We start from the raw sequence: 15,000 nt of genomic DNA, 5'->3' as shown, positions 1-15,000 counted from the left end.
AAGTAAAGCAGGGTCGGGCCTGGTTAGTACTTGGATGGGAGACCGCCTGGGAATACCAGGTGCTGTAAGCTTTTCGAAGTGCTTCATTTGGCAGCTGATTTAAATAGCCAACGCTTGACAGCCTCTTTCGCTTACGGCCATACCACCCTGGAAATGCCCGATCTCATCTGAACTCGGAAGTAAAGCAGGGTCGGGCCTGGTTAGTACTTGGATGGGAGACCGCCTGGGAATACCAGGTGCTGTAAGCTTTTCGAAGTGCTTCATTTGGCAGCTGATTTAAATAGCCAACGCTTGACAGCCTCTTTCGCTTACGGCCATACCACCCTGGAAATGCCCGATCTCATCTGAACTCGGAAGTAAAGCAGGGTCGGGCCTGGTTAGTACTTGGATGGGAGACCGCCTGGGAATACCAGGTGCTGTAAGCTTTTCGAAGTGCTTCATTTGGCAGCTGATTTAAATAGCCAACGCTTGACAGCCTCTTTTGCTTACGGCCATACCACCCTGGAAATGCCCGATCTCATCTGAACTCGGAAGTAAAGCAGGGTCGGGCCTGGTTAGTACTTAGATGGGAGACCGCCTGGGAATACCAGGTGCTGTAAGCTTTTCGAAGTGCTTCATTTGGCAGCTGATTTAAATAGCCAACGCTTGACAGCCTCTTTCGCTTACGGCCATACCACCCTGGAAATGCCCGATCTCATCTGAACTCGGAAGTAAAGCAGGGTCGGGCCTGGTTAGTACTTGGATGGGAGACCGCCTGGGAATACCAGGTGCTGTAAGCTTTTCGAAGTGCTTCATTTGGCAGCTGATTTAAATAGCCAACGCTTGACAGCCTCTTTTGCTTACGGCCATACCACCCTGGAAATGCCCGATCTCATCTGAACTCGGAAGTAAAGCAGGGTCGGGCCTGGTTAGTACTTGGATGGGAGACCGCCTGGGAATACCAGGTGCTGTAAGCTTTTTGAAGTGCTTCATTTGGCAGCTGATTTAAATAGCCAACGCTTGACAGCCTCTTTCGCTTACGGCCATACCACCCTGGAAATGCCCGATCTCATCTGAACTCGGAAGTAAAGCAGGGTCGGGCCTGGTTAGTACTTGGATGGGAGACCGCCTGGGAATACCAGGTGCTGTAAGCTTTTCGAAGTGCTTCATTTGGCAGCTGATTTAAATAGCCAACGCTTGACAGCCTCTTTCGCTTACGGCCATATCACCCCGGAAATGCCCGATCTCATCTGAACTCGGAAGTAAAACAGGGTCGGGCCTGGTTAGTACTTGGATGGGAGACCGCCTGGGAATACCAGGTGCTGTAAGCTTTTCGAAGTGCTTCATTTGGCAGCTGATTTAAATAGCCAACGCTTGACAGCCTCTTTCGCTTACGGCCATACCACCCTGGAAATGCCCGATCTCATCTGAATTCGGAAGTAAAGCAGGGTCGGGCCTGGTTAGTACTTGGATGGGAGACCGCCTGGGAATACCAGGTGCTGTAAGCTTTTCGAAGTGCTTCATTTGGCAGCTGATTTAAATAGCCAACGCTTGACAGCCTCTTTTGCTTACGGCCATACCACCCTGGAAATGCCCGATCTCATCTGAACTCGGAAGTAAAGCAGGGTCGGGCCTGGTTAGTACTTGGATGGGAGACCGCCTGGGAATACCAGGTGCTGTAAGCTTTTCGAAGTGCTTCATTTGGCAGCTGATTTAAATAGCCAACGCTTGACAGCCTCTTTCGCTTACGGCCATACCACCCTGGAAATGCCCGATCTCATCTGAACTCGGAAGTAAAGCAGGGTCGGGCCTGGTTAGTACTTGGATGGGAGACCGCCTGGGAATACCAGGTGCTGTAAGCTTTTCGAAGTGCTTCATTTGGCAGCTGATTTAAATAGCCAACGCTTGACAGCCTCTTTTGCTTAAGGCCATACCACCCTGGAAATGCCCGATCTCATCTGAACTCGGAAGTAAAGCAGGGTCGGGCCTGGTTAGTACTTGGATGGGAGACCGCCTGGGAATACCAGGTGCTGTAAGCTTTTTGAAGTGCTTCATTTGGCAGCTGATTTAAATAGCCAACGCTTGACAGCCTCTTTCGCTTACGGCCATACCACCCTGGAAATGCCCGATCTCATCTGAACTCGGAAGTAAAGCAGGGTCGGGCCTGGTTAGTACTTGGATGGGAGACCGCCTGGGAATACCAGGTGCTGTAAGCTTTTCAAAGTGCTTCATTTGGCAGCTGATTTAAATAGCCAACGCTTGACAGCCTCTTTCGCTTACGGCCATATCACCCCGGAAATGCCCGATCTCATCTGAACTCGGAAGTAAAGCAGGGTCGGGCCTGGTTAGTACTTGGATGGGAGACCGCCTGGGAATACCAGGTGCTGTAAGCTTTTCGAAGTGCTTCATTTGGCAGCTGATTTAAATAGCCAACGCTTGACAGCCTCTTTCGCTTACGGCCATACCACCCTGGAAATGCCCGATCTCATCTGAACTCGGAAGTAAAGCAGGGTCGGGCCTGGTTAGTACTTGGATGGGAGACCGCCTGGGAATACCAGGTGCTGTAAGCTTTTCGAAGTGCTTCATTTGGCAGCTGATTTAAATAGCCAACGCTTGACAGCCTCTTTTGCTTACGGCCATACCACCCTGGAAATGCCCGATCTCATCTGAACTCGGAAGTAAAGCAGGGTCGGGCCTGGTTAGTACTTGGATGGGAGACCGCCTGGGAATACCAGGTGCTGTAAGCTTTTTGAAGTGCTTCATTTGGCAGCTGATTTAAATAGCCAACGCTTGACAGCCTCTTTCGCTTACGGCCATACCACCCTGGAAATGCCCGATCTCATCTGAACTCGGAAGTAAAGCAGGGTCGGGCCTGGTTAGTACTTGGATGGGAGACCGCCTGGGAATACCAGGTGCTGTAAGCTTTTTGAAGTGCTTCATTTGGCAGCTGATTTAAATAGCCAACGCTTGACAGCCTCTTTCGCTTACGGCCATGCCACCCTGGAAATGCCCGATCTCATCTGAACTCGGAAGTAAAGCAGGGTCGGGCCTGGTTAGTACTTGGATGGGAGACCGCCTGGGAATACCAGGTGCTGTAAGCTTTTTGAAGTGCTTCATTTGGCAGCTGATTTAAATAGCCAACGCTTGACAGCCTCTTTCGCTTACGGCCATACCACCCTGGAAATGCCCGATCTCATCTGAACTCGGAAGTAAAGCAGGGTCGGGCCTGGTTAGTACTTGGATGGGAGACCGCCTGGGAATACCAGGTGCTGTAAGCTTTTCAAAGTGCTTCATTTGGCAGCTGATTTAAATAGCCAACGCTTGACAGCCTCTTTCGCTTACGGCCATATCACCCCGGAAATGCCCGATCTCATCTGAACTCGGAAGTAAAGCAGGGTCGGGCCTGGTTAGTACTTGGATGGGAGACCGCCTGGGAATACCAGGTGCTGTAAGCTTTTCGAAGTGCTTCATTTGGCAGCTGATTTAAATAGCCAACGCTTGACAGCCTCTTTCGCTTACGGCCATACCACCCTGGAAATGCCCGATCTCATCTGAACTCGGACGTAAAGCAGGGTCGGGCCTGGTTAGTACTTGGATGGGAGACCGCCTGGGAATACCAGGTGCTGTAAGCTTTTCGAAGTGCTTCATTTGGCAGCTGATTTAAATAGCCAACGCTTGACAGCCTCTTTTGCTTACGGCCATACCACCCTGGAAATGCCCGATCTCATCTGAACTCGGAAGTAAAGCAGGGTCGGGCCTGGTTAGTACTTGGATGGGAGACCGCCTGGGAATACCAGGTGCTGTAAGCTTTTTGAAGTGCTTCATTTGGCAGCTGATTTAAATAGCCAACGCTTGACAGCCTCTTTCGCTTACGGCCATACCACCCTGGAAATGCCCGATCTCATCTGAACTCGGAAGTAAAGCAGGGTCGGGCCTGGTTAGTACTTGGATGGGAGACCGCCTGGGAATACCAGGTGCTGTAAGCTTTTTGAAGTGCTTCATTTGGCAGCTGATTTAAATAGCCAACGCTTGACAGCCTCTTTCGCTTACGGCCATACCACCCTGGAAATGCCCGATCTCATCTGAACTGGGAAGTAAAGCAGGGTCGGGCCTGGTTAGTACTTGGATGGGAGACCGCCTGGGAATACCAGGTGCTGTAAGCTTTTCGAAGTGCTTCATTTGGCAGCTGATTTAAATAGCCAACGCTTGACAGCCTCTTTCGCTTACGGCCATACCACCCTGGAAATGCCCGATCTCATCTGAACTCGGAAGTAAAGCAGGGTCGGGCCTGGTTAGTACTTGGATGGGAGACCGCCTGGGAATACCAGGTGCTGTAAGCTTTTTGAAGTGCTTCATTTGGCAGCTGATTTAAATAGCCAACGCTTGACAGCCTCTTTCGCTTACGGCCATACCACCCTGGAAATGCCCGATCTCATCTGAACTCGGAAGTAAAGCAGGGTCGGGCCTGGTTAGTACTTGGGTGGGAGACCGCCTGGGAATACCAGGTGCTGTAAGCTTTTTGAAGTGCTTCATTTGGCAGCTGATTTAAATAGCCAACGCTTGACAGCCACTTTCGCTTACGGCCATACCACCCTGGAAATGCCCGATCTCATCTGAACTCGGAAGTAAAGCAGGGTCGGGCCTGGTTAGTACTTGGATGGGAGCACGCCTGGGAATACCAGGTGCTGTAAGCTTTTCGAAGTGCTTCATTTGGCAGCTGATTTAAATAGCCAACGCTTGACAGCCTCTTTCGCTTACGGCCATATCACCCCGGAAATGCCCGATCTCATCTGAACTCGGAAGTAAAGCAGGGTCGGGCCTGGTTAGTACTTGGATGGGAGACCGCCTGGGAATACCAGGTGCTGTAAGCTTTTCGAAGTGCTTCATTTGGCAGCTGATTTAAATAGCCAACGCTTGACAGCCTCTTTCGCTTACGGCCATACCACCCTGGAAATGCCCGATCTCATCTGAACTCGGAAGTAAAGCAGGGTGGGGCCTGGTTAGTACTTGGATGGGAGACCGCCTGGGAATACCAGGTGCTGTAAGCTTTTCGAAGTGCTTCATTTGGCAGCTGATTTAAATAGCCAACGCTTGACAGCCTCTTTTGCTTACGGCCATACCACCCTGGAAATGCCCGATCTCATCTGAACTCGGAAGTAAAGCAGGGTCGGGCCTGGTTAGTACTTGGATGGGAGACCGCCTGGGAATACCAGGTGCTGTAAGCTTTTTGAAGTGCTTCATTTGGCAGCTGATTTAAATAGCCAACGCTTGACAGCCTCTTTTGCTTACGGCCATACCACCCTGGAAATGCCCGATCTCATCTGAACTCGGAAGTAAAGCAGGGTCGGGCCTGGTTAGTACTTGGATGGGAGACCGCCTGGGAATACCAGGTGCTGTAAGCTTTTTGAAGTGCTTCATTTGGCAGCTGATTTAAATAGCCAACGCTTGACAGCCTCTTTCGCTTACGGCCATACCACCCTGGAAATGCCCGATCTCATCTGAACTCGGAAGTAAAGCAGGGTCGGGCCTGGTTAGTACTTGGATGGGAGACCGCCTGGGAATACCAGGTGCTGTAAGCTTTTCGAAGTGCTTCATTTGGCAGCTGATTTAAATAGCCAACGCTTGACAGCCTCTTTCGCTTACGGCCATATCACCCCGGAAATGCCCGATCTCATCTGAACTCGGAAGTAAAGCAGGGTCGGGCCTGGTTAGTACTTGGATGGGAGACCGCCTGGGAATACCAGGTGCTGTAAGCTTTTCGAAGTGCTTCATTTGGCAGCTGATTTAAATAGCCAACGCTTGACAGCCTCTTTCGCTTACGGCCATACCACCCTGGAAATGCCCGATCTCATCTGAACTCGGAAGTAAAGCAGGGTCGGGCCTGGTTAGTACTTGGATGGGAGACCGCCTGGGAATACCAGGTGCTGTAAGCTTTTCGAAGTGCTTCATTTGGCAGCTGATTTAAATAGCCAACGCTTGACAGCCTCTTTTGCTTACGGCCATACCACCCTGGAAATGCCCGATCTCATCTGAACTCGGAAGTAAAGCAGGGTCGGGCCTGGTTAGTACTTGGATGGGAGACCGCCTGGGAATACCAGGTGCTGTAAGCTTTTTGAAGTGCTTCATTTGGCAGCTGATTTAAATAGCCAACGCTTGACAGCCTCTTTTGCTTACGGCCATACCACCCTGGAAATGCCCGATCTCATCTGAACTCGGAAGTAAAGCAGGGTCGGGCCTGGTTAGTACTTGGATGGGAGACCGCCTGGGAATACCAGGTGCTGTAAGCTTTTTGAAGTGCTTCATTTGGCAGCTGATTTAAATAGCCAACGCTTGACAGCCTCTTTCGCTTACGGCCATACCACCCTGGAAATGCCCGATCTCATCTGAACTCGGAAGTAAAGCAGGGTCGGGCCTGGTTAGTACTTGGATGGGAGACCGCCTGGGAATACCAGGTGCTGTAAGCTTTTTGAAGTGCTTCATTTGGCAGCTGATTTAAATAGCGAACGCTTGACAGCCTCTTTCGCTTACGGCCATACCACCCTGGAAATGCCCGATCTCATCTGAACTCGGAAGTAAAGCAGGGTCGGGCCTGGTTAGTACTTGGATGGGAGACCGCCTGGGAATACCAGGTGCTGTAAGCTTTTCGAAGTGCTTCATTTGGCAGCTGATTTAAATAGCCAACGCTTGACAGCCTCTTTCGCTTACGGCCATATCACCCCGGAAATGCCCGATCTCATCTGAACTCGGAAGTAAAGCAGGGTCGGGCCTGGTTAGTACTTGGATGGGAGACCGCCTGGGAATACCAGGTGCTGTAAGCTTTTCGAAGTGCTTCATTTGGCAGCTGATTTAAATAGCCAACGCTTGACAGCCTCTTTCGCTTACGGCCATACCACCCTGGAAATGCCCGATCTCATCTGAACTCGGAAGTAAAGCAGGGTCGGGCCTGGTTAGTACTTGGATGGGAGACCGCCTGGGAATACCAGGTGCTGTAAGCTTTTCGAAGTGCTTCATTTGGCAGCTGATTTAAATAGCCAACGCTTGACAGCCTCTTTTGCTTACGGCCATACCACCCTGGAAATGCCCGATCTCATCTGAACTCGGAAGTAAAGCAGGGTCGGGCCTGGTTAGTACTTGGATGGGAGACCGCCTGGGAATACCAGGTGCTGTAAGCTTTTTGAAGTGCTTCATTTGGCAGCTGATTTAAATAGCCAACGCTTGACAGCCTCTTTCGCTTACGGCCATACCACCCTGGAAATGCCCGATCTCATCTGAACTCGGAAGTAAAGCAGGGTCGGGCCTGGTTAGTACTTGGATGGGAGACCGCCTGGGAATACCAGGTGCTGTAAGCTTTTTGAAGTGCTTCATTTGGCAGCTGATTTAAATAGCCAACGCTTGACAGCCTCTTTCGCTTACGGCCATACCACCCTGGAAATGCCCGATCTCATCTGAACTCGGAAGTAAAGCAGGGTCGGGCCTGGTTAGTACTTGGATGGGAGACCGCCTGGGAATACCAGGTGCTGTAAGCTTTTCGAAGTGCTTCATTTGGCAGCTGATTTAAATAGCCAACGCTTGACAGCCTCTTTCGCTTACGGCCATATCACCCCGGAAATGCCCGATCTCATCTGAACTCGGAAGTAAAGCAGGGTCGGGCCTGGTTAGTACTTGGATGGGAGACCGCCTGGGAATACCAGGTGCTGTAAGCTTTTCGAAGTGCTTCATTTGGCAGCTGATTTAAATAGCCAACGCTTGACAGCCTCTTTCGCTTACGGCCATACCACCCTGGAAATGCCCGATCTCATCTGAACTCGGAAGTAAAGCAGGGTCGGGCCTGGTTAGTACTTGGATGGGAGACCGCCTGGGAATACCAGGTGCTGTAAGCTTTTCGAAGTGCTTCATTTGGCAGCTGATTTAAATAGCCAACGCTTGACAGCCTCTTTTGCTTACGGCCATACCACCCTGGAAATGCCCGATCTCATCTGAACTCGGAAGTAAAGCAGGGTCGGGCCTGGTTAGTACTTGGATGGGAGACCGCCTGGGAATACCAGGTGCTGTAAGCTTTTTGAAGTGCTTCATTTGGCAGCTGATTTAAATAGCCAACGCTTGACAGCCTCTTTTGCTTACGGCCATACCACCCTGGAAATGCCCGATCTCATCTGAACTCGGAAGTAAAGCAGGGTCGGGCCTGGTTAGTACTTGGATGGGAGACCGCCTGGGAATACCAGGTGCTGTAAGCTTTTTGAAGTGCTTCATTTGGCAGCTGATTTAAATAGCCAACGCTTGACAGCCTCTTTCGCTTACGGCCATACCACCCTGGAAATGCCCGATCTCATCTGAACTCGGAAGTAAAGCAGGGTCGGGCCTGGTTAGTACTTGGATGGGAGACCGCCTGGGAATACCAGGTGCTGTAAGCTTTTTGAAGTGCTTCATTTGGCAGCTGATTTAAATAGCCAACGCTTGACAGCCTCTTTCGCTTACGGCCATACCACCCTGGAAATGCCCGATCTCATCTGAACTCGGAAGTAAAGCAGGGTCGGGCCTGGTTAGTACTTGGATGGGAGACCGCCTGGGAATACCAGGTGCTGTAAGCTTTTCGAAGTGCTTCATTTGGCAGCTGATTTAAATAGCCAACGCTTGACAGCCTCTTTCGCTTACGGCCATATCACCCCGGAAATGCCCGATCTCATCTGAACTCGGAAGTAAAGCAGGGTCGGGCCTGGTTAGTACTTGGATGGGAGACCGCCTGGGAATACCAGGTGCTGTAAGCTTTTCAAAGTGCTTCATTTGGCAGCTGATTTAAATAGCCAACGCTTGACAGCCTCTTTCGCTTACGGCCATACCACCCTGGAAATGCCCGATCTCATCTGATCTCGGAAGTAAAGCAGGGTCGAGCCTGGTTAGTACTTGGATGGGAGACCGCCTGGGAATACCAGGTGCTGTAAGCTTTTCGAAGTGCTTCATTTGGCAGCTGATTTAAATAGCCAACGCTTGACAGCCTCTTTTGCTTACGGCCATACCACCCTGGAAATGCCCGATCTCATCTGAACTCGGAAGTAAAGCAGGGTCGGGCCTGGTTAGTACTTGGATGGGAGACCGCCTGGGAATACCAGGTGCTGTAAGCTTTTTGAAGTGCTTCATTTGGCAGCTGATTTAAATTGCCAACGCTTGACAGCCTCTTTCGCTTACGGCCATACCACCCTGGAAATGCCCGATCTCATCTGAACTCGGAAGTAAAGCAGGGTCGGGCCTGGTTAGTACTTGGATGGGAGACCGCCTGGGAATACCAGGTGCTGTAAGCTTTTTGAAGTGCTTCATTTGGCAGCTGATTTAAATAGCCAACGCTTGACAGCCTCTTTCGCTTACGGCCATACCACCCTGGAAATGCCCGATCTCATCTGAACTCGGAAGTAAAGCAGGGTCGGGCCTGGTTAGTACTTGGATGGGAGACCGCCTGGGAATACCAGGTGCTGTAAGCTTTTCGAAGTGCTTCATTTGGCAGCTGATTTAAATAGCCAACGCTTGACAGCCTCTTTCGCTTACGGCCATATCACCCCGGAAATGCCCGATCTCATCTGAACTCGGAAGTAAAGCAGGGTCGGGCCTGGTTAGTACTTGGATGGGAGACCGCCTGGGAATACCAGGTGCTGTAAGCTTTTCGAAGTGCTTCATTTGGCAGCTGATTTAAATAGCCAACGCTTGACAGCCTCTTTTGCTTACGGCCATACCACCCTGGAAATGCCCGATCTCATCTGAACTCGGAAGTAAAGCAGGGTCGGGCCTGGTTAGTACTTGGATGGGAGACCGCCTGGGAATACCAGGTGCTGTAAGCTTTTTGAAGTGCTTCATTTGGCAGCTGATTTAAATAGCCAACGCTTGACAGCCTCTTTCGCTTACGGCCATACCACCCTGGAAATGCCCGATCTCATCTGAACTCGGAAGTAAAGCAGGGTCGGGCCTGGTTAGTACTTGGATGGGAGACCGCCTGGGAATACCAGGTGCTGTAAGCTTTTTGAAGTGCTTCATTTGGCAGCTGATTTAAATAGCCAACGCTTGACAGCCTCTTTCGCTTACGGCCATACCACCCTGGAAATGCCCGATCTCATCTGAACTCGGAAGTAAAGCAGGGTCGGGCCTGGTTAGTACTTGGATGGGAGACCGCCTGGGAATACCAGGTGCTGTAAGCTTTTCGAAGTGCTTCATTTGGCAGCTGATTTAAATAGCCAACGCTTGACAGCCTCTTTCGCTTACGGCCATATCACCCCGGAAATGCCCGATCTCATCTGAACTCGGAAGTAAAGCAGGGTCGGGCCTGGTTAGTACTTGGATGGGAGACCGCCTGGGAATACCAGGTGCTGTAAGCTTTTCGAAGTGCTTCATTTGGCAGCTGATTTAAATAGCCAACGCTTGACAGCCTCTTTCGCTTACGGCCATACCACCCTGGAAATGCCCGATCTCATCTGAACTCGGAAGTAAAGCAGGGTCGGGCCTGGTTAGTACTTGGATGGGAGACCGCCTGGGAATACCAGGTGCTGTAAGCTTTTCGAAGTGCTTCATTTGGCAGCTGATTTAAATAGCCAACGCTTGACAGCCTCTTTTGCTTACGGCCATACCACCCTGGAAATGCCCGATCTCATCTGAACTCGGAAGTAAAGCAGGGTCGGGCCTGGTTAGTACTTGGATGGGAGACCGCCTGGGAATACCAGGTGCTGTAAGCTTTTTGAAGTGCTTCATTTGGCAGCTGATTTAAATAGCCAACGCTTGACAGCCTCTTTCGCTTACGGCCATACCACCCTGGAAATGCCCGATCTCATCTGAACTCGGAAGTAAAGCAGGGTCGGGCCTGGTTAGTACTTGGATGGGAGACCGCCTGGGAATACCAGGTGCTGTAAGCTTTTTGAAGTGCTTCATTTGGCAGCTGATTTAAATAGCCAACGCTTGACAGCCTCTTTCGCTTACGGCCATACCACCCTGGAAATGCCCGATCTCATCTGAACTCGGAAGTAAAGCAGGGTCGGGCCTGGTTAGTACTTGGATGGGAGACCGCCTGGGAATACCAGGTGCTGTAAGCTTTTCGAAGTGCTTCATTTGGCAGCTGATTTAAATAGCCAACGCTTGACAGCCTCTTTCGCTTACGGCCATATCACCCCGGAAATGCCCGATCTCATCTGAACTCGGAAGTAAAGCAGGGTCGGGCCTGGTTAGTACTTGGATGGGAGACCGCCTGGGAATACCAGGTGCTGTAAGCTTTTCGAAGTGCTTCATTTGGCAGCTGATTTAAATAGCCAACGCTTGACAGCCTCTTTCGCTTACGGCCATATCACCCCGGAAATGCCCGATCTCATCTGAACTCGGAAGTAAAGCAGGGTCGGGCCTGGTTAGTACTTGGATGGGAGACCGCCTGGGAATACCAGGTGCTGTAAGCTTTTTGAAGTGCTTCATTTGGCAGCTGATTTAAATAGCCAACGCTTGACAGCCTCTTTCGCTTACGGCCATACCACCCTGGAAATGCCCGATCTCATCTGAACTCGGAAGTAAAGCAGGGTCAGGCCTGGTTAGTACTTGGATGGGAGACCGCCTGGGAATACCAGGTGCTGTAAGCTTTTTGAAGTGCTTCATTTGGCAGCTGATTTAAATAGCCAACGCTTGACAGCCTCTTTCGCTTACGGCCATACCACCCTGGAAATGCCCGATCTCATCTGAACTCGGAAGTAAAGCAGGGTCGGGCCTGGTTAGTACTTGGATGGGAGACCGCCTGGGAATACCAGGTGCTGTAAGCTTTTCGAAGTGCTTCATTTGGCAGCTGATTTAAATAGCCAACGCTTGACAGCCTCTTTCGCTTACGGCCATATCACCCCGGAAATGCCTGATCTCATCTGAACTCGGAAGTAAAGCAGGGTCGGGCCTGGTTAGTACTTGGATGGGAGACCGCCTGGGAATACCAGGTGCTGTAAGCTTTTCGAAGTGCTTCATTTGGCAGCTGATTTAAATAGCCAACGCTTGACAGCCTCTTTCGCTTACGGCCATACCACCCTGGAAATGCCCGATCTCATCTGAACTCGGAAGTAAAGCAGGGTCGGGCCTGGTTAGTACTTGGATGGGAGACCGCCTGGGAATACCAGGTGCTGTAAGCTTTTCGAAGTGCTTCATTTGGCAGCTGATTTAAATAGCCAACGCTTGACAGCCTCTTTTGCTTGCGGCCATACCACCCTGGAAATGCCCGATCTCATCTGAACTCGGAAGTAAAGCAGGGTCGGGCCTGGTTAGTACTTGGATGGGAGACCGCCTGGGAATACCAGGTGCTGTAAGCTTTTTGAAGTGCTTCATTTGGCAGCTGATTTAAATAGCCAACGCTTGACAGCCTCTTTCGCTTACGGCCATACCACCCTGGAAATGCCCGATCTCATCTGAACTCGGAAGTAAAGCAGGGTCGGGCCTGGTTAGTACTTGGATGGGAGACCGCCTGGGAATACCAGGTGCTGTAAGCTTTTTGAAGTGCTTCATTTGGCAGCTGATTTAAATAGCCAACGCTTGACAGCCTCTTTCGCTTACGGCCATACCACCCTGGAAATGCCCGATCTCATCTGAACTCGGAAGTAAAGCAGGGTCGGGCCTGGTTAGTACTTGGATGGGAGACCGCCTGGGAATACCAGGTGCTGTAAGCTTTTCGAAGTGCTTCATTTGGCAGCTGATTTAAATAGCCAACGCTTGACAGCCTCTTTCGCTTACGGCCATATCACCCCGGAAATGCCCGATCTCATCTGAACTCGGAAGTAAAGCAGGGTCGGGCCTGGTTAGTACTTGGATGGGAGACCGCCTGGGAATACCAGGTGCTGTAAGCTTTTCGAAGTGCTTCATTTGGCAGCTGATTTAAATAGCCAACGCTTGACAGCCTCTTTCGCTTACGGCCATATCACCCCGGAAATGCCCGATCTCATCTGAACTCGGAAGTAAAGCAGGGTCGGGCCTGGTTAGTACTTGGATGGGAGACCGCCTGGGAATACCAGGTGCTGTAAGCTTTTTGAAGTGCTTCATTTGGCAGCTGATTTAAATAGCCAACGCTTGACAGCCTCTTTCGCTTACGGCCATACCACCCTGGAAATGCCCGATCTCATCTGAACTCGGAAGTAAAGCAGGGTCGGGCCTGGTTAGTACTTGGATGGGAGACCGCCTGGGAATACCAGGTGCTGTAAGCTTTTCGAAGTGCTTCATTTGGCAGCTGATTTAAATAGCCAACGCTTGACAGCCTCTTTTGCTTACGGCCATACCACCCTGGAAATGCCCGATCTCATCTGAACTCGGAAGTAAAGCAGGGTCGGGCCTGGTTAGTACTTGGATGGGAGACCGCCTGGGAATACCAGGTGCTGTAAGCTTTTTGAAGTGCTTCATTTGGCAGCTGATTTAAATAGCCAACGCTTGACAGCCTCTTTCGCTTACGGCCATACCACCCTGGAAATGCCCGATCTCATCTGAACTCGGAAGTAAAGCAGGGTCGGGCCTGGTTAGTACTTGGATGGGAGACCGTCTGGGAATACCAGGTGCTGTAAGCTTTTTGAAGTGCTTCATTTGGCAGCTGATTTAAATAGCCAACGCTTGACAGCCTCTTTCGCTTTCGGCCATACCACCCTGGAAATGCCCGATCTCATCTGAACTCGGAAGTAAAGCAGGGTCGGGCCTGGTTAGTACTTGGATGGGAGACCGCCTGGGAATACCAGGTGCTGTAAGCTTTTCGAAGTGCTTCATTTGGCAGCTGATTTAAATAGCCAACGCTTGACAGCCTCTTTCGCTTACGGCCATATCACCCCGGACATGCCCGATCTCATCTGAACTCGGAAGTAAAGCAGGGTCGGGCCTGGTTAGTACTTGGATGGGAGACCGCCTGGGAATACCAGGTGCTGTAAGCTTTTCGAAGTGCTTCATTTGGCAGCTGATTTAAATAGCCAACGCTTGACAGCCTCTTTCGCTTACGGCCATACCACCCTGGAAATGCCCGATCTCATCTGAACTCGGAAGTAAAGCAGGGTCGGGCCTGTTTAGTACTTGGATGGGAGACCGCCTGGGAATACCAGGTGCTGTAAGCTTTTCGAAGTGCTTCATTTGGCAGCTGATTTAAATAGCCAACGCTTGACAGCCTCTTTTGCTTACGGCCATACCACCCTGGAAATGCCCGATCTCATCTGAACTCGGAAGTAAAGCAGGGTCGGGCCTGGTTAGTACTTGGATGGGAGACCGCCTGGGAATACCAGGTGCTGTAAGCTTTTTGAAGTGCTTCATTTGGCAGCTGATTTAAATAGCCAACGCTTGACAGCCTCTTTCGCTTACGGCCATACCACCCTGGAAATGCCCGATCTCATCTGAACTCGGAAGTAAAGCAGGGTCGGGCCTGGTTAGTACTTGGATGGGAGACCGCCTGGGAATACCAGGTGCTGTAAGCTTTTTGAAGTGCTTCATTTGGCAGCTGATTTAAATAGCCAACGCTTGACAGCCTCTTTCGCTTACGGCCATACCACCCTGGAAATGCCCGATCTCATCTGAACTCGGAAGTAAAGCAGGGTCGGGCCTGGTTAGTACTTGGATGGGAGACCGCCTGGGAATACCAGGTGCTGTAAGCTTTTCGAAGTGCTTCATTTGGCAGCTGATTTAAATAGCCAACGCTTGACAGCCTCTTTCGCTTACGGCCATATCACCCCGGAAATGCCCGATCTCATCTGAACTCGGAAGTAAAGCAGGGTCGGGCCTGGTTAGTACTTGGATGGGAGACCGCCTGGGAATACCAGGTGCTGTAAGCTTTTCGAAGTGCTTCATTTGGCAGCTGATTTAAATAGCCAACGCTTGACAGCCTCTTTCGCTTACGGCCATACCACCCTGGAAATGCCCGATCTCATCTGAACTCGGAAGTAAAGCAGGGTCGGGCCTGGTTAGTACTTGGATGGGAGACCGCCTGGGAATACCAGGTGCTGTAAGCTTTTCGAAGTGCTTCATTTGGCAGCTGATTTAAATAGCCAACGCTTGACAGCCTCTTTCGCT

At 51.0% G+C, this 15,000-nt stretch overlaps 86 non-coding genes across 86 annotated transcripts in view; all 86 read left to right on the top strand.

Annotated features, from left to right (window-relative positions):
* The window catches only part of LOC148681816 (5S ribosomal RNA), a 119-nt gene extending 48 nt beyond the window's left edge, over positions 1-71 (top strand). Inside the window, exon 1 of the ribosomal RNA XR_015943763.1 lies at positions 1-71. This exon is cut by the window's left edge and continues 48 nt beyond it. This is a non-coding gene — a ribosomal RNA (5S ribosomal RNA).
* A 58-nt stretch (positions 72-129) lies between these two features.
* LOC148681815 (5S ribosomal RNA) lies at positions 130-248 on the top strand. Its single transcript, XR_015943762.1, has one exon. It is a non-coding gene; the product is annotated as a 5S ribosomal RNA (ribosomal RNA).
* A 58-nt stretch (positions 249-306) lies between these two features.
* On the top strand, positions 307-425 carry LOC148681814 (5S ribosomal RNA). Its single transcript, XR_015943761.1, has one exon. It is a non-coding gene; the product is annotated as a 5S ribosomal RNA (ribosomal RNA).
* A 58-nt stretch (positions 426-483) lies between these two features.
* Positions 484-602, top strand: LOC148681813 (5S ribosomal RNA). The gene has a single exon (XR_015944312.1). It is a non-coding gene; the product is annotated as a 5S ribosomal RNA (ribosomal RNA).
* A 58-nt stretch (positions 603-660) lies between these two features.
* On the top strand, positions 661-779 carry LOC148681812 (5S ribosomal RNA). The gene has a single exon (XR_015943760.1). It is a non-coding gene; the product is annotated as a 5S ribosomal RNA (ribosomal RNA).
* Positions 780-837: 58 nt separating this feature from the next.
* LOC148681811 (5S ribosomal RNA) lies at positions 838-956 on the top strand. The gene has a single exon (XR_015943759.1). It is a non-coding gene; the product is annotated as a 5S ribosomal RNA (ribosomal RNA).
* Positions 957-1,014: 58 nt separating this feature from the next.
* LOC148681810 (5S ribosomal RNA) lies at positions 1,015-1,133 on the top strand. The gene has a single exon (XR_015943758.1). It is a non-coding gene; the product is annotated as a 5S ribosomal RNA (ribosomal RNA).
* A 58-nt stretch (positions 1,134-1,191) lies between these two features.
* On the top strand, positions 1,192-1,310 carry LOC148681809 (5S ribosomal RNA). The gene has a single exon (XR_015943224.1). It is a non-coding gene; the product is annotated as a 5S ribosomal RNA (ribosomal RNA).
* A 58-nt stretch (positions 1,311-1,368) lies between these two features.
* LOC148681808 (5S ribosomal RNA) lies at positions 1,369-1,487 on the top strand. Its single transcript, XR_015944472.1, has one exon. It is a non-coding gene; the product is annotated as a 5S ribosomal RNA (ribosomal RNA).
* A 58-nt stretch (positions 1,488-1,545) lies between these two features.
* Positions 1,546-1,664, top strand: LOC148681807 (5S ribosomal RNA). Its single transcript, XR_015943757.1, has one exon. It is a non-coding gene; the product is annotated as a 5S ribosomal RNA (ribosomal RNA).
* A 58-nt stretch (positions 1,665-1,722) lies between these two features.
* On the top strand, positions 1,723-1,841 carry LOC148681806 (5S ribosomal RNA). The gene has a single exon (XR_015943756.1). It is a non-coding gene; the product is annotated as a 5S ribosomal RNA (ribosomal RNA).
* A 58-nt stretch (positions 1,842-1,899) lies between these two features.
* LOC148681805 (5S ribosomal RNA) lies at positions 1,900-2,018 on the top strand. The gene has a single exon (XR_015943214.1). It is a non-coding gene; the product is annotated as a 5S ribosomal RNA (ribosomal RNA).
* A 58-nt stretch (positions 2,019-2,076) lies between these two features.
* LOC148681804 (5S ribosomal RNA) lies at positions 2,077-2,195 on the top strand. Its single transcript, XR_015943755.1, has one exon. It is a non-coding gene; the product is annotated as a 5S ribosomal RNA (ribosomal RNA).
* A 58-nt stretch (positions 2,196-2,253) lies between these two features.
* LOC148681803 (5S ribosomal RNA) lies at positions 2,254-2,372 on the top strand. The gene has a single exon (XR_015943199.1). It is a non-coding gene; the product is annotated as a 5S ribosomal RNA (ribosomal RNA).
* Positions 2,373-2,430: 58 nt separating this feature from the next.
* Positions 2,431-2,549, top strand: LOC148681802 (5S ribosomal RNA). The gene has a single exon (XR_015943754.1). It is a non-coding gene; the product is annotated as a 5S ribosomal RNA (ribosomal RNA).
* A 58-nt stretch (positions 2,550-2,607) lies between these two features.
* Positions 2,608-2,726, top strand: LOC141382127 (5S ribosomal RNA). The gene has a single exon (XR_015485857.1). It is a non-coding gene; the product is annotated as a 5S ribosomal RNA (ribosomal RNA).
* Positions 2,727-2,784: 58 nt separating this feature from the next.
* On the top strand, positions 2,785-2,903 carry LOC137489953 (5S ribosomal RNA). Its single transcript, XR_015485856.1, has one exon. It is a non-coding gene; the product is annotated as a 5S ribosomal RNA (ribosomal RNA).
* A 58-nt stretch (positions 2,904-2,961) lies between these two features.
* On the top strand, positions 2,962-3,080 carry LOC148681801 (5S ribosomal RNA). The gene has a single exon (XR_015944397.1). It is a non-coding gene; the product is annotated as a 5S ribosomal RNA (ribosomal RNA).
* A 58-nt stretch (positions 3,081-3,138) lies between these two features.
* On the top strand, positions 3,139-3,257 carry LOC137489949 (5S ribosomal RNA). Its single transcript, XR_015485854.1, has one exon. It is a non-coding gene; the product is annotated as a 5S ribosomal RNA (ribosomal RNA).
* Positions 3,258-3,315: 58 nt separating this feature from the next.
* LOC137489959 (5S ribosomal RNA) lies at positions 3,316-3,434 on the top strand. Its single transcript, XR_015488060.2, has one exon. It is a non-coding gene; the product is annotated as a 5S ribosomal RNA (ribosomal RNA).
* A 58-nt stretch (positions 3,435-3,492) lies between these two features.
* On the top strand, positions 3,493-3,611 carry LOC137489917 (5S ribosomal RNA). Its single transcript, XR_015485853.2, has one exon. It is a non-coding gene; the product is annotated as a 5S ribosomal RNA (ribosomal RNA).
* Positions 3,612-3,669: 58 nt separating this feature from the next.
* LOC137491974 (5S ribosomal RNA) lies at positions 3,670-3,788 on the top strand. Its single transcript, XR_015485851.1, has one exon. It is a non-coding gene; the product is annotated as a 5S ribosomal RNA (ribosomal RNA).
* A 58-nt stretch (positions 3,789-3,846) lies between these two features.
* On the top strand, positions 3,847-3,965 carry LOC137493654 (5S ribosomal RNA). Its single transcript, XR_015485850.1, has one exon. It is a non-coding gene; the product is annotated as a 5S ribosomal RNA (ribosomal RNA).
* Positions 3,966-4,023: 58 nt separating this feature from the next.
* On the top strand, positions 4,024-4,142 carry LOC137491973 (5S ribosomal RNA). The gene has a single exon (XR_015485849.2). It is a non-coding gene; the product is annotated as a 5S ribosomal RNA (ribosomal RNA).
* A 58-nt stretch (positions 4,143-4,200) lies between these two features.
* Positions 4,201-4,319, top strand: LOC148681800 (5S ribosomal RNA). Its single transcript, XR_015943752.1, has one exon. It is a non-coding gene; the product is annotated as a 5S ribosomal RNA (ribosomal RNA).
* A 58-nt stretch (positions 4,320-4,377) lies between these two features.
* Positions 4,378-4,496, top strand: LOC137491970 (5S ribosomal RNA). The gene has a single exon (XR_015485847.2). It is a non-coding gene; the product is annotated as a 5S ribosomal RNA (ribosomal RNA).
* A 58-nt stretch (positions 4,497-4,554) lies between these two features.
* Positions 4,555-4,673, top strand: LOC137491969 (5S ribosomal RNA). Its single transcript, XR_015485846.2, has one exon. It is a non-coding gene; the product is annotated as a 5S ribosomal RNA (ribosomal RNA).
* A 58-nt stretch (positions 4,674-4,731) lies between these two features.
* Positions 4,732-4,850, top strand: LOC137493765 (5S ribosomal RNA). The gene has a single exon (XR_015485845.2). It is a non-coding gene; the product is annotated as a 5S ribosomal RNA (ribosomal RNA).
* A 58-nt stretch (positions 4,851-4,908) lies between these two features.
* LOC148681799 (5S ribosomal RNA) lies at positions 4,909-5,027 on the top strand. The gene has a single exon (XR_015944315.1). It is a non-coding gene; the product is annotated as a 5S ribosomal RNA (ribosomal RNA).
* A 58-nt stretch (positions 5,028-5,085) lies between these two features.
* On the top strand, positions 5,086-5,204 carry LOC148681798 (5S ribosomal RNA). The gene has a single exon (XR_015943751.1). It is a non-coding gene; the product is annotated as a 5S ribosomal RNA (ribosomal RNA).
* A 58-nt stretch (positions 5,205-5,262) lies between these two features.
* On the top strand, positions 5,263-5,381 carry LOC137489955 (5S ribosomal RNA). The gene has a single exon (XR_015485842.1). It is a non-coding gene; the product is annotated as a 5S ribosomal RNA (ribosomal RNA).
* Positions 5,382-5,439: 58 nt separating this feature from the next.
* On the top strand, positions 5,440-5,558 carry LOC137489924 (5S ribosomal RNA). Its single transcript, XR_015485840.1, has one exon. It is a non-coding gene; the product is annotated as a 5S ribosomal RNA (ribosomal RNA).
* A 58-nt stretch (positions 5,559-5,616) lies between these two features.
* LOC137489925 (5S ribosomal RNA) lies at positions 5,617-5,735 on the top strand. The gene has a single exon (XR_015485839.2). It is a non-coding gene; the product is annotated as a 5S ribosomal RNA (ribosomal RNA).
* Positions 5,736-5,793: 58 nt separating this feature from the next.
* On the top strand, positions 5,794-5,912 carry LOC137489926 (5S ribosomal RNA). The gene has a single exon (XR_015485838.1). It is a non-coding gene; the product is annotated as a 5S ribosomal RNA (ribosomal RNA).
* Positions 5,913-5,970: 58 nt separating this feature from the next.
* On the top strand, positions 5,971-6,089 carry LOC137489928 (5S ribosomal RNA). Its single transcript, XR_015485837.1, has one exon. It is a non-coding gene; the product is annotated as a 5S ribosomal RNA (ribosomal RNA).
* A 58-nt stretch (positions 6,090-6,147) lies between these two features.
* LOC137489947 (5S ribosomal RNA) lies at positions 6,148-6,266 on the top strand. The gene has a single exon (XR_015485836.1). It is a non-coding gene; the product is annotated as a 5S ribosomal RNA (ribosomal RNA).
* Positions 6,267-6,324: 58 nt separating this feature from the next.
* On the top strand, positions 6,325-6,443 carry LOC137491699 (5S ribosomal RNA). Its single transcript, XR_015485835.1, has one exon. It is a non-coding gene; the product is annotated as a 5S ribosomal RNA (ribosomal RNA).
* Positions 6,444-6,501: 58 nt separating this feature from the next.
* Positions 6,502-6,620, top strand: LOC148681797 (5S ribosomal RNA). Its single transcript, XR_015943750.1, has one exon. It is a non-coding gene; the product is annotated as a 5S ribosomal RNA (ribosomal RNA).
* Positions 6,621-6,678: 58 nt separating this feature from the next.
* LOC137489951 (5S ribosomal RNA) lies at positions 6,679-6,797 on the top strand. Its single transcript, XR_015485833.2, has one exon. It is a non-coding gene; the product is annotated as a 5S ribosomal RNA (ribosomal RNA).
* Positions 6,798-6,855: 58 nt separating this feature from the next.
* LOC137489929 (5S ribosomal RNA) lies at positions 6,856-6,974 on the top strand. Its single transcript, XR_015485832.1, has one exon. It is a non-coding gene; the product is annotated as a 5S ribosomal RNA (ribosomal RNA).
* Positions 6,975-7,032: 58 nt separating this feature from the next.
* LOC148681796 (5S ribosomal RNA) lies at positions 7,033-7,151 on the top strand. Its single transcript, XR_015943749.1, has one exon. It is a non-coding gene; the product is annotated as a 5S ribosomal RNA (ribosomal RNA).
* Positions 7,152-7,209: 58 nt separating this feature from the next.
* Positions 7,210-7,328, top strand: LOC137489931 (5S ribosomal RNA). Its single transcript, XR_015485829.1, has one exon. It is a non-coding gene; the product is annotated as a 5S ribosomal RNA (ribosomal RNA).
* Positions 7,329-7,386: 58 nt separating this feature from the next.
* LOC148681795 (5S ribosomal RNA) lies at positions 7,387-7,505 on the top strand. Its single transcript, XR_015943748.1, has one exon. It is a non-coding gene; the product is annotated as a 5S ribosomal RNA (ribosomal RNA).
* Positions 7,506-7,563: 58 nt separating this feature from the next.
* Positions 7,564-7,682, top strand: LOC137491954 (5S ribosomal RNA). Its single transcript, XR_015485827.2, has one exon. It is a non-coding gene; the product is annotated as a 5S ribosomal RNA (ribosomal RNA).
* Positions 7,683-7,740: 58 nt separating this feature from the next.
* Positions 7,741-7,859, top strand: LOC148681794 (5S ribosomal RNA). The gene has a single exon (XR_015943747.1). It is a non-coding gene; the product is annotated as a 5S ribosomal RNA (ribosomal RNA).
* Positions 7,860-7,917: 58 nt separating this feature from the next.
* LOC148681793 (5S ribosomal RNA) lies at positions 7,918-8,036 on the top strand. Its single transcript, XR_015943746.1, has one exon. It is a non-coding gene; the product is annotated as a 5S ribosomal RNA (ribosomal RNA).
* A 58-nt stretch (positions 8,037-8,094) lies between these two features.
* On the top strand, positions 8,095-8,213 carry LOC137489934 (5S ribosomal RNA). Its single transcript, XR_015485824.1, has one exon. It is a non-coding gene; the product is annotated as a 5S ribosomal RNA (ribosomal RNA).
* Positions 8,214-8,271: 58 nt separating this feature from the next.
* Positions 8,272-8,390, top strand: LOC148681792 (5S ribosomal RNA). The gene has a single exon (XR_015943745.1). It is a non-coding gene; the product is annotated as a 5S ribosomal RNA (ribosomal RNA).
* A 58-nt stretch (positions 8,391-8,448) lies between these two features.
* Positions 8,449-8,567, top strand: LOC137489936 (5S ribosomal RNA). Its single transcript, XR_015485822.1, has one exon. It is a non-coding gene; the product is annotated as a 5S ribosomal RNA (ribosomal RNA).
* A 58-nt stretch (positions 8,568-8,625) lies between these two features.
* On the top strand, positions 8,626-8,744 carry LOC137489948 (5S ribosomal RNA). Its single transcript, XR_015485821.2, has one exon. It is a non-coding gene; the product is annotated as a 5S ribosomal RNA (ribosomal RNA).
* A 58-nt stretch (positions 8,745-8,802) lies between these two features.
* On the top strand, positions 8,803-8,921 carry LOC137491685 (5S ribosomal RNA). The gene has a single exon (XR_015485820.2). It is a non-coding gene; the product is annotated as a 5S ribosomal RNA (ribosomal RNA).
* Positions 8,922-8,979: 58 nt separating this feature from the next.
* LOC137489958 (5S ribosomal RNA) lies at positions 8,980-9,098 on the top strand. Its single transcript, XR_015485818.1, has one exon. It is a non-coding gene; the product is annotated as a 5S ribosomal RNA (ribosomal RNA).
* Positions 9,099-9,156: 58 nt separating this feature from the next.
* Positions 9,157-9,275, top strand: LOC137489937 (5S ribosomal RNA). Its single transcript, XR_015485817.1, has one exon. It is a non-coding gene; the product is annotated as a 5S ribosomal RNA (ribosomal RNA).
* Positions 9,276-9,333: 58 nt separating this feature from the next.
* On the top strand, positions 9,334-9,452 carry LOC137489939 (5S ribosomal RNA). Its single transcript, XR_015485816.1, has one exon. It is a non-coding gene; the product is annotated as a 5S ribosomal RNA (ribosomal RNA).
* A 58-nt stretch (positions 9,453-9,510) lies between these two features.
* LOC137489940 (5S ribosomal RNA) lies at positions 9,511-9,629 on the top strand. Its single transcript, XR_015485815.2, has one exon. It is a non-coding gene; the product is annotated as a 5S ribosomal RNA (ribosomal RNA).
* Positions 9,630-9,687: 58 nt separating this feature from the next.
* On the top strand, positions 9,688-9,806 carry LOC137489941 (5S ribosomal RNA). Its single transcript, XR_015485814.1, has one exon. It is a non-coding gene; the product is annotated as a 5S ribosomal RNA (ribosomal RNA).
* Positions 9,807-9,864: 58 nt separating this feature from the next.
* LOC137489942 (5S ribosomal RNA) lies at positions 9,865-9,983 on the top strand. Its single transcript, XR_015485813.1, has one exon. It is a non-coding gene; the product is annotated as a 5S ribosomal RNA (ribosomal RNA).
* Positions 9,984-10,041: 58 nt separating this feature from the next.
* On the top strand, positions 10,042-10,160 carry LOC148681791 (5S ribosomal RNA). Its single transcript, XR_015943744.1, has one exon. It is a non-coding gene; the product is annotated as a 5S ribosomal RNA (ribosomal RNA).
* A 58-nt stretch (positions 10,161-10,218) lies between these two features.
* Positions 10,219-10,337, top strand: LOC137489950 (5S ribosomal RNA). The gene has a single exon (XR_015485811.2). It is a non-coding gene; the product is annotated as a 5S ribosomal RNA (ribosomal RNA).
* A 58-nt stretch (positions 10,338-10,395) lies between these two features.
* On the top strand, positions 10,396-10,514 carry LOC137489943 (5S ribosomal RNA). The gene has a single exon (XR_015485810.1). It is a non-coding gene; the product is annotated as a 5S ribosomal RNA (ribosomal RNA).
* Positions 10,515-10,572: 58 nt separating this feature from the next.
* Positions 10,573-10,691, top strand: LOC137489944 (5S ribosomal RNA). The gene has a single exon (XR_015485809.1). It is a non-coding gene; the product is annotated as a 5S ribosomal RNA (ribosomal RNA).
* A 58-nt stretch (positions 10,692-10,749) lies between these two features.
* LOC137489952 (5S ribosomal RNA) lies at positions 10,750-10,868 on the top strand. The gene has a single exon (XR_015485807.1). It is a non-coding gene; the product is annotated as a 5S ribosomal RNA (ribosomal RNA).
* A 58-nt stretch (positions 10,869-10,926) lies between these two features.
* LOC148681790 (5S ribosomal RNA) lies at positions 10,927-11,045 on the top strand. Its single transcript, XR_015943743.1, has one exon. It is a non-coding gene; the product is annotated as a 5S ribosomal RNA (ribosomal RNA).
* Positions 11,046-11,103: 58 nt separating this feature from the next.
* On the top strand, positions 11,104-11,222 carry LOC137491671 (5S ribosomal RNA). The gene has a single exon (XR_015485805.2). It is a non-coding gene; the product is annotated as a 5S ribosomal RNA (ribosomal RNA).
* Positions 11,223-11,280: 58 nt separating this feature from the next.
* LOC137491670 (5S ribosomal RNA) lies at positions 11,281-11,399 on the top strand. Its single transcript, XR_015485804.2, has one exon. It is a non-coding gene; the product is annotated as a 5S ribosomal RNA (ribosomal RNA).
* A 58-nt stretch (positions 11,400-11,457) lies between these two features.
* Positions 11,458-11,576, top strand: LOC148681789 (5S ribosomal RNA). The gene has a single exon (XR_015944506.1). It is a non-coding gene; the product is annotated as a 5S ribosomal RNA (ribosomal RNA).
* Positions 11,577-11,634: 58 nt separating this feature from the next.
* On the top strand, positions 11,635-11,753 carry LOC137491669 (5S ribosomal RNA). The gene has a single exon (XR_015485802.1). It is a non-coding gene; the product is annotated as a 5S ribosomal RNA (ribosomal RNA).
* A 58-nt stretch (positions 11,754-11,811) lies between these two features.
* LOC137491668 (5S ribosomal RNA) lies at positions 11,812-11,930 on the top strand. The gene has a single exon (XR_015485801.2). It is a non-coding gene; the product is annotated as a 5S ribosomal RNA (ribosomal RNA).
* A 58-nt stretch (positions 11,931-11,988) lies between these two features.
* On the top strand, positions 11,989-12,107 carry LOC148681788 (5S ribosomal RNA). The gene has a single exon (XR_015943742.1). It is a non-coding gene; the product is annotated as a 5S ribosomal RNA (ribosomal RNA).
* A 58-nt stretch (positions 12,108-12,165) lies between these two features.
* On the top strand, positions 12,166-12,284 carry LOC148681787 (5S ribosomal RNA). Its single transcript, XR_015944382.1, has one exon. It is a non-coding gene; the product is annotated as a 5S ribosomal RNA (ribosomal RNA).
* Positions 12,285-12,342: 58 nt separating this feature from the next.
* Positions 12,343-12,461, top strand: LOC148681786 (5S ribosomal RNA). The gene has a single exon (XR_015943741.1). It is a non-coding gene; the product is annotated as a 5S ribosomal RNA (ribosomal RNA).
* A 58-nt stretch (positions 12,462-12,519) lies between these two features.
* LOC137491667 (5S ribosomal RNA) lies at positions 12,520-12,638 on the top strand. The gene has a single exon (XR_015485796.1). It is a non-coding gene; the product is annotated as a 5S ribosomal RNA (ribosomal RNA).
* A 58-nt stretch (positions 12,639-12,696) lies between these two features.
* On the top strand, positions 12,697-12,815 carry LOC137491666 (5S ribosomal RNA). The gene has a single exon (XR_015485795.2). It is a non-coding gene; the product is annotated as a 5S ribosomal RNA (ribosomal RNA).
* A 58-nt stretch (positions 12,816-12,873) lies between these two features.
* Positions 12,874-12,992, top strand: LOC137491665 (5S ribosomal RNA). Its single transcript, XR_015485794.2, has one exon. It is a non-coding gene; the product is annotated as a 5S ribosomal RNA (ribosomal RNA).
* A 58-nt stretch (positions 12,993-13,050) lies between these two features.
* LOC137493514 (5S ribosomal RNA) lies at positions 13,051-13,169 on the top strand. Its single transcript, XR_015485793.1, has one exon. It is a non-coding gene; the product is annotated as a 5S ribosomal RNA (ribosomal RNA).
* Positions 13,170-13,227: 58 nt separating this feature from the next.
* Positions 13,228-13,346, top strand: LOC141384274 (5S ribosomal RNA). The gene has a single exon (XR_015485792.1). It is a non-coding gene; the product is annotated as a 5S ribosomal RNA (ribosomal RNA).
* A 58-nt stretch (positions 13,347-13,404) lies between these two features.
* LOC141384270 (5S ribosomal RNA) lies at positions 13,405-13,523 on the top strand. Its single transcript, XR_015485791.2, has one exon. It is a non-coding gene; the product is annotated as a 5S ribosomal RNA (ribosomal RNA).
* Positions 13,524-13,581: 58 nt separating this feature from the next.
* Positions 13,582-13,700, top strand: LOC141384265 (5S ribosomal RNA). The gene has a single exon (XR_015485790.2). It is a non-coding gene; the product is annotated as a 5S ribosomal RNA (ribosomal RNA).
* A 58-nt stretch (positions 13,701-13,758) lies between these two features.
* LOC141384257 (5S ribosomal RNA) lies at positions 13,759-13,877 on the top strand. The gene has a single exon (XR_015485789.2). It is a non-coding gene; the product is annotated as a 5S ribosomal RNA (ribosomal RNA).
* Positions 13,878-13,935: 58 nt separating this feature from the next.
* On the top strand, positions 13,936-14,054 carry LOC141384246 (5S ribosomal RNA). Its single transcript, XR_015485788.2, has one exon. It is a non-coding gene; the product is annotated as a 5S ribosomal RNA (ribosomal RNA).
* A 58-nt stretch (positions 14,055-14,112) lies between these two features.
* Positions 14,113-14,231, top strand: LOC141384238 (5S ribosomal RNA). Its single transcript, XR_015485787.1, has one exon. It is a non-coding gene; the product is annotated as a 5S ribosomal RNA (ribosomal RNA).
* Positions 14,232-14,289: 58 nt separating this feature from the next.
* On the top strand, positions 14,290-14,408 carry LOC141384232 (5S ribosomal RNA). Its single transcript, XR_015485785.1, has one exon. It is a non-coding gene; the product is annotated as a 5S ribosomal RNA (ribosomal RNA).
* A 58-nt stretch (positions 14,409-14,466) lies between these two features.
* Positions 14,467-14,585, top strand: LOC141384226 (5S ribosomal RNA). The gene has a single exon (XR_015485784.1). It is a non-coding gene; the product is annotated as a 5S ribosomal RNA (ribosomal RNA).
* Positions 14,586-14,643: 58 nt separating this feature from the next.
* LOC141384224 (5S ribosomal RNA) lies at positions 14,644-14,762 on the top strand. The gene has a single exon (XR_015485783.2). It is a non-coding gene; the product is annotated as a 5S ribosomal RNA (ribosomal RNA).
* A 58-nt stretch (positions 14,763-14,820) lies between these two features.
* On the top strand, positions 14,821-14,939 carry LOC141384223 (5S ribosomal RNA). The gene has a single exon (XR_015485782.1). It is a non-coding gene; the product is annotated as a 5S ribosomal RNA (ribosomal RNA).
* Positions 14,940-14,997: 58 nt separating this feature from the next.
* LOC141384222 (5S ribosomal RNA) overlaps positions 14,998-15,000 on the top strand; it is a 119-nt gene continuing 116 nt past the window's right edge. The window contains exon 1 of the ribosomal RNA XR_015485781.2: positions 14,998-15,000. This exon is cut by the window's right edge and continues 116 nt beyond it. This is a non-coding gene — a ribosomal RNA (5S ribosomal RNA).

This window comes from Danio rerio, chromosome 4 (assembly GCF_052040795.2).
Source record: "Danio rerio strain M-AB ecotype USA chromosome 4, GRCz13ab, whole genome shotgun sequence".
Taxonomy (NCBI): domain Eukaryota; kingdom Metazoa; phylum Chordata; class Actinopteri; order Cypriniformes; family Danionidae; genus Danio; species Danio rerio.
The sequence above is the reverse complement of the archived record's forward strand: the minus strand, read 5'-3'. Positions and strand labels throughout refer to the sequence as shown.